The following is a 12201-nucleotide window of genomic DNA, read 5'->3' on the forward strand; positions in this document are numbered from 1 at the left end:
AACATTGGGCAAGCCATTAATGAACTCCCTAAGGAAAAAAAAAATCTCCAAGACCACATGGATGTAGAAGTTAATTCTTCCAAACATTTAAAGAACACTTAATTCCAGTACTATGTAAGCTATTTGGAAAAAACAGGTCCTTCCAAATTCCTTTTATGACACAAACATATTACTGATGACTTATCAACAGTATAATACATTATGATCAAGTGTGATTTATGTCAGGAATGTAGGGGTGGTTTAATATCAGTAAAGCAATTACCATAATCTACCATATCAATAATAGCACCAATAGAAATCATATAATAATCTCAATCTATGAAAAAGTTTTTTTTTTAATACCACACCCATTCCTATTAAAAACTATAAAGAACATAGGGATAAAGGGAGATTTCTTTAAAATAAAAATCTACCTGAAACCAACAGGAAGCATTATTTACAATTCAGGGAAACTGGAGACATTTCCAGAAAGATCAAAGGTAAAACAAGGATCCCCATTATCACCACTATTATTCAACATTGTACTAGGAATGTTGACATTAGCAATAAAAATGAATAAAGAAATTAAAGGAATTAGGGTAGACAATAAAGAAATAAAACTATCACTCTTTTCAGATGATATGATGCTAGAAAATTATCCAAAAAACTACTCACATCAATTAACAGCTTTAGCAAATTTGCAAGATATATAAAAAAATAAACCCACACAAATCATCAGCATTACTGAAGTAGTCCAACAGTAAGAGATACAAAGAGAAATTCCATTTTAAACAAGTACAGACAAAATAAAAGATTTGGGTCTTTTCCTGCCAAGATAAACCAGGTACTATATGAACACAATTGCAAAACACTTTTCACACAAATAAAGCCAGATCTAAACAATTGGAGAAATATCAATTGCTCAGGGGAAAATTGAATGATGATTCTGCCTAAATTGATCTACTTGATCAGTGCCATACCAATCAAACCACCAAAAATTATTTTATAGAACTAGAAAAATAATAATAAAATTCATCTGGAAAAACAAAATTAGTCAATAATACCCAGGGAATTAATGGAAAAAATGTAAAGAACGGTGGCTTAGCATACCAAACCTAAAACTATATTATAAAGCAGTGGTCATCAAAAACATTTGGTAACTGGCTAAAAAATAGAGTAGTTGATTGATGAAATAACTTAGGTTCACAAGTCACAATGGTCAATGATTATAATAATTTAATATTTGATAAAACCAAAGAACCCAGTCTCTGGAATAAGAATTCAACAAAATTGCTTGGAAAATTGGAAATTATTATGGCAGAAACTAGACCCTGACCAACATCTAAGACCCTATACCAAAATGAATTTGAAATGGTTTGATGATTTAGAAATAAAGAGTGACACTATAAGCAAATTAGTCTCAGCTCTGTGGGGAAGGAAGGAATTTGTGACCAAAGAACTAAAGTACACTATGAAATGCAAAATGGATAATTTCGATTCTATTAAGTTAAAATTTTTTGTACAAACAAAACAAATGCAAACAAGATTTGAAGGGAAGCAGAAATATGGGAAGAAATTTTACATGCAAGGGTTCTGATAAAGATGTAATTTCTAAAAATATATATAAATAGGGAATTGGACTTAAATTTATAAGAATACAAGCAATTGTCCAAGTGATTAAATGGTGGAAACATATGAAAAGATAATGTTCAGGTGAAGAAATTAAAATCATTTCTTGTCATATGAAAAAAATGCTCATTCAAATGCAAATTAAGACAACTCTGGGGTACTATTATACACTTCCCAGTTTGGCTAAGATGACAGGAAAAGATAATGATGAATATACTGGAAGGGATGTGAGAAAACTGGGACACTAATACCTTATTGATGGAACTGTGAATGGATCCAACCATTCTGAAGAGCAATATGGGACCATTATATATAATAGACTTGTGATGGAAAGAGTGATCTACATTCAGAAAGAAGATTGTGGGAATTGAATATGTATCATAACATAGTATTTTCACTTTTATATAGTTTTTGCTTGCTTTCTGTTTTATTTTTTTTTCCTTTTGTGATGTGATTTTGCTTGTGTAGCATGATAATTGTGAAAACATGTGTGGAAGAATTGCACATTTGCCAAATATTGGATTGCTTGCTATCTAAGGGAGGAGGTAGGGAAAGAGAAGGAAGAGAACAATTTGGAACACAGGGTTTTGCAGGAGTGAATGTTAAAAACTGTCTTTGCATATATTACTGAAATTTAAAAAAAAAAGAAATGCACGTTAAAACAACTATAAAGTACTACTTGATGCTTCTGATTAGCTAATGGTACAGAAAAGGGAAATGATAAATGTTGGAGAAGATATTGAAAATTGAAATAATAATGATGTTTTCTAGGTGAAGTTTTGAACTGCTCCAACCATTCTATGAGCAATTCAGAACTCTGCTTAAAAGGCTATCAAACTGTGCCTACCTTTTGATTCAGTTATACCACTACTACATCTATATTCCTAAGAGACCATTAAAAAAAGAAAAAAAGACCCATATGTACAAAAATGTGTATAGAAGCTCTTTTTGTAGTGGCAAAATATTGGAAACTGAAGGTATGAGCATCAGCTGGGGAATGATTAAATAAGTTGTGGTGTATGAATGCAATGGAACGTAATGGAATTGTGCAGTAAGAAGTAACAAACAAGCAAATTTCAGAAAAATCTATAAAGATTGACATGAACAAATGTTAAATGAAATGAGTGAAATTAGAACCAGGAGAACATTGTATATAGTAATAGCAAGAACCTGTGATGATCAACTGATAGATTCAGATTTTTAATAATACAAATATCCAAGACAATTCCAATAAACTTGTAAAGGAAAACATTGAACACATCCAAGCTTTTTAACTATTTGATTTTTTTTCTCATGCTTTTCCCCTTTTATTCTGAATCTTCTTTCACTACATGAAATATTCAGAAATATGTTTAATATGATTGTATATGTATTAGGATTTTTACAAGGTGCTAAGTTGGTTGTACATGTACAGCCTATATCAAATTGCTTGCTATCTTGTAAAGCAGGCAGGAAATGAGGGGAAAAGAAAAAAAAATTGGAGTTCAAAATCTTAAAGAGATGAATGTTGAAAAGTATCTTTATATATAGTTGGAAAATGCTATTAAATAAAAATGTTTTTTTTAAAGAGTAAGGAGTTTTTTATTACTGAGGACTTGTCTGCCAGAAAGACCAAATGATCACTTGGTTGTTTTTCACATATAGATTGGACTGGGTGGCCCCTGCTGTCCTTCAAACTCCCAGATACTATTATATGCATCACAATATTTGAAAATGTGAGTGTCAAGTTCTATTACTATCTTGTCATTTCAATTACCCAAGTACCACAGACATCAGTCTCAACATAGCAAACATAGAATCTTTGCAACCAACCAACAAAAGACAATATAACCAATAACCACTCATAACCATCCCACTCCACTACCAATAGCTAACCATCACATCACAGGAAGCTGTAGTCCAAAACCATCATAACAAACCATGAAAATCAAAAATCAGAATAAAAGCAATTGTAAGTTGAGCAGTGATGACTGAATGAATTTGCTTCCCCTCAGTCTTCCAACACTGAATGTCTGGATGAAGTATAACTTTAGGAAATTTCTCATGGATGTGTTTCAGTAGGTGGAGGGAGAGGAATTTATTTCTAAAGTAGGTTACACTATGGGCATATATCATGTGCTTTCAGTTTGGGAATTGTTTTTTATTTCGTCTTTTTTCAGTCATTTATGACTCTCCATGATCCTATTTTAGGGTTTTCTTGGCAAAGATATTGAAGTAGTTTATCTTTTTCTTTCTCCATCTCATTTTACACATAAGAAAATTATTCAAACAGTTCGGTATGATATTTTCAGTCACATAACTAGTATCTGATGCCATATTTGACCACCTGAAGATGAGTATTCCTGAATGCAAGCCCAGTGCTCTCTCTACTGCTCCAAAAGTAGGATCCAATAGAATACATATTTGGAAGAAGTGCTATGTCTTCTAATTCTTCAAGTCCTCACCCATATTAACATTCACAATAAATGTTCGAGAAATATTTGTTGAATTGACAGCAAAGAGACCGGGGTAATTCTCCATTTCCCCAGAGGGCAGAAATAGGAGCAGTGGTTGGAATACAAATGGAGGTGGATGCAACTCAGTAGAAAGAAGAACTTTGTGACAAGTAGAATCATCTACTAAGGGAATGGGGAATGTCCAACTGATGTTATATATCCAGTAGTACTAAAAATATTCGGGCACCTGTGGGCCCTTGTAATAGATTCTACAGGGAAGGATTGTAGGGGTCAGAGGGAATGAAACTAGATTACCTCAAAGTTATCTTTTAAGCCCCAAATTGTATTACTTTAAGAACGATTGTCATTGATAAATGTAAAAGAAACTTCAAGGCATCAGAGTCAAATTCTTTAGTCTTGATATGATTATGACCTCTGCATCCCAGCAAAAACAGTGCCGTTAGTTCTATAATTATGAGATTTAAAAATAGTCCCCATGCCTTGACAGTGCCAGAGGGACCCATATCAAAAATGTTTACAGAGTGGGTGTCTATGGAGCCTTGTCAATTTCCTGAAAAAATAAAACATTTCCTTCTTCAGATATGATTCTGTTTTTAATCAAGTAACTGCCTTTGTTCTCAGTACCATTAGATCCAACCCTTGATTAATATCTTTTTTTTTCTGTTGCTAAGGGACAGTGTCACTTAAAGAAATAGATTAAAAATTTTGCAGAATTTCTTTGGTTTCTTTGTAATTAAGTTGCAAATTTGATGCTACTCAGGAGTTTGTCAGTATTCCTGTGGTTAATCCCAGCAAATTGGATTTCTTCATCTAGAGCAGTGGTCCTCAAACTTTTTAAATCCGGGGGCCAGTTCACTGTCCCTCAGACTGTTGGAGAGCTGGACTATAGTAAAAACAAAAGCTCACACTCTGTCTCCACCTGTCAGTCTATGCCATAACCGGGCAGCCGCATAAACATCCTCAGAGGCCGCATCTGGCCCGAGGGCAGTAGTTTGAGAACCCCTGATAGAGGCTGAAACAATTTGAACTTTGCTCTGCTGCACATTGTCTTGATTTCTGATTTAGGTTAAAGGTAGCATCTTTTTTAGATAAGGCTGACATCTGAGTTTCCCAGCTATTGAAGGAACTATCCTGATGGAGAAAGATCCACCAGTAAATGATATGTATTGCCTGACACTCATCTCTGTTATTTATTATGCTATATTAATTCTGAGAAGTCCATAGGTTGGTGGGATTAGAAGAAGAACATAATTGTTTCTGTTATGCTGGTCACATAGTAGTCATCCTCATTTCCTTCATCTTCATAATTCCACAGTGACCCTTTTGAAAAGATGGACAAATTGCAGATCAGGAACCAGGAGACTCATTTTTAGTCCTTGTTTAGCCATTGATTGACCTTGGAAAATTTACTTGTTTCCCAGTCTCCAATTTTCTCATCTATAAAATGGTCACACTGGATTAAAATAACTACAATGCCAAAAAATCTATTTATTGAAAGGGAATTCACAGGTCAGAAAGGATAACTTCTTTTAAACCACTGAATCCCTTTTTACAGGCCTTTTTTATTTACTTGTTTTTTGTTTGTTTTTGGTTAAGCAGTCATCCAGTTTCTGCTTGTGAAGACTTCCAATGATGGGGAACTAATTATCTCATGAGTCAGAACATTCTAATTGTAGATAGCTCTACATGTTAACCTCTTCTCCACCACTTTATTTTGAATTAAAATATTTTATCCAGTAACTTCTACAATTTTTTTTCTGAAACTGTTCTCTCTGTAGAAACAAGTAGAAGGTGCTTCATCCCTCTTCTACAGGAGCACCTTTTCAAGTATGTGAAAATAGCCATCATGGTCATCTTAAATTGCCTCTTCTCTGAGCTAATAATATAATATCAATTAAATTTATCTCTGCTATTCATTGTCTTTAGTCATCTCATTATTATAACAAATCTCTTCCTTGGGCATATTCTGATTTATCAATATGCCTTAAAATGCATACTGTTCAATAACTTTATGATTCTGTAACAATTCTTTCTGGAAGTAAAATGGAGTAAAATTAATTTACTGAAGCTTCCAATCCACATGTAAAATCATTAGAACCATTTTTATCGAAGCTTTAACAGATCTTTGGAGATCATTAAAATCAGGATCCAGTTTATCAATAAATTGAAAAGTTAGCTATTTTTACTTGTCATATAATCTTTTGAACATATCCTCTCTAATCTCCTCAGTGAATTTAATCTTTCTCATTCTTTGACTCATAGCTTTTTTTTTTCTCTTCATTCTTTCCCCCAATCTGGAAGCTATCTCTTACCTGTGAAATTTAATTCCTGGGAACCTGGCCCGAAAATAGTTTTTTTTATTCCCCCTGAGAGTGGGTTGGCTTTTAAAATCCACATATGATCTGTCATGTGAATTTTTGTCTTAGCTCCCTGTAAGAGAAATTGATAGAAGTTGTAGGAAAATTAATGTTGGCTCAACTAAAGGATAACGCCTCTCAATAATTATCATGGGAAATACAGCCTGATGAGTTAGTGAATTATCTTTCACCAGGCTGGATAATCACTTGTTGGTTATGAGCAGTGGAATAACACTTAGGCTAGAAGATGGAATAGTTAATTTTGAATTTCTGGTCCAACTTTAAATTTCTATAAAATAATATTTCCTGGGGAAAAATCTGGGCATGAATTTGGTACCGATTCAGTAAAAGAAGGGAAGGGTTACTCACATTAAATCCTTCAAGTGCATTTTATTCTTCAGAAGTTTAAGTCTATGGTAAAATTTAAACTCAGATCTTCCTCACTACAAAGTCAGTGCTCTAACAGTGGCTATAATCCTATGGCAAATTTAAGCTTATCTCAGTAGGGCTTATTTAAAAATGTTTAATTTAACCCCAGCACAGTGCCTGGCACATAATAGGAATTTAATAAATAATAATTTATTAAATAAAGATTTATAGGTAATTAACAAAAATATATAAGACCAATAGACATTCCCCAAAAGTGAAATATTTATAAAAATATAAATAGTTTGCAAAAGATTATTAGTGATCATGAAGGCACCTAGATTGAGCTACTGAGGTAACCAATTTCACTTTTGGAAGTTAGGCCTTCTTTTATTTCTATAAAATTTTCATTGATATTATAATGCTATAAGGCATGTGTGTGTGTGTTCATAGAGAAATTTCTACTTTTATGTTAAGCAGTATTTTTTTAGAAATAATTTTGTGGTTTTTTCTTAATAATTATAGAAAAATTGCATATTTTTCATTCTGCTACTTTGCTGACACTCTATTACCTAAAATTATTCTTTTGTTTGTTTTTTGAGGTTTTCCTGAAGATACATTATTATATCATTCAAAAACAAAGATATTTTTACTTCTCCTTTGCCAACATGGTCTTTTCATTTATTTGAAGATAATGAAGGCAAGAATTAAAATGCTATAGAGATGGAAAAAAATCTTGTTTTATCCATAGTTAAGGGGAAAGGGGAATATATTGAAGCTTCTTTTTTTGAAGCTTTTTAACCACAGAGCAACACTATAGATTTGGGCTTTAGGTATATAATTTGGGCAACTTTGTGGTGAATGCATCTGAGAGGAGCAAACTAAATAAATAATAAAAATTAGAAAATAAATCCCAGTACTGAAAGCTAGAGATTATAGGATTCTGAATTAAAGTAAGTAGGACATAAATAGATTTTTTAAAAGGTGGTAACAGATTTTTATGGTTATCCATGTATATTAAATTTTAAAATGCATATTACTTTATGAATCACGCTGTGAGAGAAAAATGAGAACAAAAGGGGAAAATACCACAAGATAGAGGAAAAAAAAACAGAAAAAATAAATGAACATAGAATGTGTTGGTTTATATTCAGTCTCCATAGTTCTCTTTCTTGATGCAGATAGTGTTTTCTTTTCCAAAATATATTGGGATTGCCTTGGACCAGCAAACCAGTGAGAAGAACCAAGTTTTCATAGTTGATCATGGCTCATTCTTTTTTTTTTTTTTTAAATTTTTTATTTTATTTTATAATTATAACATTTTTGACAGTACATATGCATGGGTAATTTTTTACAACATTATCCCTTGCACTTACTTCTATTCAGATTTTTTCCCTTTCTCCCCCAACCCTCTCCCCCAGATGGCAAGCAGTCTTATATATGTTAAATATATTACAGTATAATTTAGAGACAATATATGTGTGTAGAACCGAATTTTTTGTTGCACAGGAAGAATTGGATTCAGAAGGTAAAAATAACAGTTTACATTCATTTCCCAGTGTTCCTTTTCTGGGTGTAGCTGGTTCTGTCCATCATTAATCAATTGGAATTGGATTAGCTCTTCTCTATGTTGAAGAAATCCACTTCCATCAGCATACATCCTCGTACAGTATCATTGTTGAAGTGTATAATGATCTTCTGGTTCTGCTCGTTTCACTCAGCATCAGTTGATGTAAGTCTCTCCAAGCCTCTCTGTATTTCTCCTGTTGGTCATTTCTTATAGAACAATAATATTCCATAACATTCATATACCATAGTTTACCCAACCATTCTCCAATTGATGGACATCCATTCATCTTCCAGCTTCTAGCCACTATGAAAAGGGCTGCCACAAACATTTTGGCACATACAGGACCCTTTCCCTTCTCTAGTAGTTCTTTGGGGTATAAGCCCAGTAGTAGTATGGCTGGGTCAAAGGGTATGCACATTTTGATAACTTTTTGGGCATAATTCCAGATTGCTCTCCAGAATGGTTGGATTCTTTCACAACTCCACCAACAATGCATCAGTGTCCCAGTTTTCCCACAGCCCCTCCAACATTCATCGTTATTTGTTCCTGTCATCTTAGCCAATCTGACAGGTGTGTAATGATACCTCAGAGTTGTCTTAATTTGCATTTCTCTGATCAATAGTGATTTGGAACACTCTTTCATATGAGTGGAAATAGTTTTAATTTCATCATCTGAAAATTGTCTGTTCATATCCTTTGACCATTTATCAATTGGGGAATGGCTTGATTTCTTATAAATTAAAGTCAATTCTCTGTATATTTTGGAGATATGGCTCATTCTTTATGTTATTATGTACCATGTATAACTGGTTCTGCTTGTTTCACTCAGCAAAAGTCTGCAAATATTTCCAGGCCTTTCTAAAATCAACTTGTTCATCACTTTTTTAAATTACCTTCCTATACCACAACTTTTTCAGCCAATCTCCAATTGATGGGCATCTACTCATTTTCCAGTTCTTTGCTAGTTGTTAATTTTTTTTTTACACATGTGGGTCCTTTTCCCTCCTTTATGATTTCTTTGGGATACTTACCCATAATGGCACTGCTGGGTCAAAAGGTTTGCACAGTTTTATAGCCATTTGGGTTTAGTTCCAAATTTTTTGGATTATTATGAGAGATTTTGAAGAACAACAAAACTTAGCATTTCTTTAACTACAGTTAGGGTGAGTGAGAATAAAGGTTGGAAAATAATTGAAACTGAAAACCTTAATGACTGAAAGATTTACAGTAAGATCTGCCAAAATAGGAAAGTTAGGAAGAGTCAGTCACTTGTCCAGCATTGAATAAATACATATCATGTGACGGTTATTCCACTATATGGGATACAAAAAGAGATGCCTCCCCCCCAAAAAAAGTCTTTTATCTTAAATTGCTCACAGACTAAAGGAGGAGGAGGAGATAATATGCAAACAAGTACAAATGAGACATATAAAGAATAAATTGGCTGTAAATATAGGAAAGGTATTAATATTAAGAAGAATCAAAAAAGCTTCTTGAAGAAGGTAGAATGAAAAGACTGGTGTTTTAAAAGGAGTAAGAAATGGAGTTTTGTTATACTAGAAAAAAATTTCCGTTCATTTTTAGTGCATCCAAAGTAAATTAATAGTTCATTTTAATCAGTTTTTGTTGTTGTTGTTGTTTTCTGCCTCATTTGCTAAGGTTATAATTTCTTAGGTTTTTGTCATTAGGGTAACTTCTCCATTCTGTTAAAAATATCATTGATTTCTTTCTATAAACACACATTTGTTATACTTATGTCATATGTATTGCTAGAGTTTTTTGCTGGTGCTTTAGTTAGTATTTTTATATCAAAATATAGTTAATAAGCTAGAATTCTTTCATTGCATTGTCCTTCTGTGTTTCATATATCATAAACATTTTTAATAGAATGAGTTTGATAAAATAAGGCTTTTCTTCATTATTGAAAATGATTTAAGCAGCAGGAATAATATCATTTAAATATTTGTGGATCACACAAAAGGATCTGTCTGATCCCTGAGGTTTTTGTTTGGTTTTTGGATTGCATTTTTCTCTCCTCTGTGGGAGATTATTTAGGGCTTGCTAAATTTCACTTTCTGAGATTGCCTTATTGAATAATAATGTCTACTATATTCCAAGCACTATACCAAGAACTTTGCCAATATCTCATTTGATCTTCATAAGACAACTTCTTTGAAAAAACTGTGACAGATGTGAACTTACTTGTTCAAGATGTCAGAGGTATTAAGCATAAAAATCTTGATTCAAACCCTATCCCTCTGACCAAGAACTAATTGACTTTACCCTCAACCACATTAACTCCCCACAACAGTACTGATTGAACTTTTGGTGGGTAGATTTCAAATATATTTTATATTCCTGTTTACCCGCCTATTTGTAAAAAGAAGACAACAAGATCAACTATTCAAGCAGATTTATTCTTTAGAGAATTCTCACCCTGAAGATCATTTTTTAAAAATGAAGCTTAAAACTAATGCCATTATTTTTGCTAGGTAAGTCCAAAGACTAGTTTAAACTTGCCCTTTTTTAATGAGGTTTTCAGGACATTTATGCTGCTACCTTTATACTAAGTCAATTTACCATGAAATGGTAGCAAATTATCTGCAATGATTTGAAGACAAGAATTAAGGACAAATTAAAATACACATATATTCATACATATACACTCAAAAATAAATGCTTTCATATATATAAATATAGCTGAAAAAAACAAATCTTCATATTAATCATATTAATCACAGAATGAAATTGCAAACAATGTGCAGATAAATTGAAAATTCATTCCAAGTTCATGAGCTTTTCAATTTTTATTTATTTATATTAATATATTCATTTGTTGACTTAATCTTTTGCTCCTGAAATTCATTTATTAATTTAGCTAATAATTTCCTTTTCTTGTAACTCTAGTATCTAGCTTAGTGCTGGCACAGACTAAACCCTTAATAAATAGTTGCTGACTTTACATGTCCAGAGGTAAGTGGTTCCAATCATTTATCAGTTATGTATAATATAATTTATCCTCTTGCTGTTGTTATTTTTAAGAATAAAAATGTTGATGATTTATGTGGATTTATCTTATGTGAATTCTTCTGTTGCTAATATTTCTAATATATTATTGTGGCTTACTTGCAAATATTATATATGAAATTTGATATAAATATTCAGTAAAGAAGTCTCTTCTTTTCTCCCTCTGCTTTATCCTTCTTTGGTTTAGGTAATAAGATCTATATTTGTATCATAAAAATAGATTGAGAGGGTGCCTTTTATTACTGAAAAGTTTAAATAAAATTGTAATTATTTGCTTTTTGACTAATAGAATGATAATTTTAGGTCTATGTATTGAAAGTTTTTCATTCAACAAGCCTTGGAGAGTCTGAGTACTTGGTATGATAACATTTACTAAAACCATTGTTTGTAGTACATTTTAGTGGAAGAATAATATGTTTATAATATAGTGGGCAACAATGCTTTCTGAGTTAATTCTCTGTTTCCACTTTTCCAATTCTCCAGGATATTTTAAGGTCTATATTGAAAGTATAAAGATTAATCATCTTTTGCTTTTCACTTTTTTTTTTTTATTTTTACAAAATGTCTGAAATTTCCCTTTCTTAGAATAGTGTCCTTTGTTTTAAATGGCCAAAGGAATTCACTTAATACTAAAAGGCTAAGATAATATTCATAATCACATCATCACCATCAATTATTTTTCTATTGCTTATAGATATTTTGGCAGTCTATATTGTTTAATTTTAGTTGCCAGTTAATATTTTGCTAGACATTTAGTAGATACTAAAACTTAAAATCTGGAATGATGTGTTACTTAAATCCCACCATATTTATAATT

This window comes from Sminthopsis crassicaudata, chromosome 1, assembly GCF_048593235.1.
Source record: "Sminthopsis crassicaudata isolate SCR6 chromosome 1, ASM4859323v1, whole genome shotgun sequence".
Taxonomy (NCBI): Eukaryota; Metazoa; Chordata; class Mammalia; order Dasyuromorphia; family Dasyuridae; genus Sminthopsis; species Sminthopsis crassicaudata.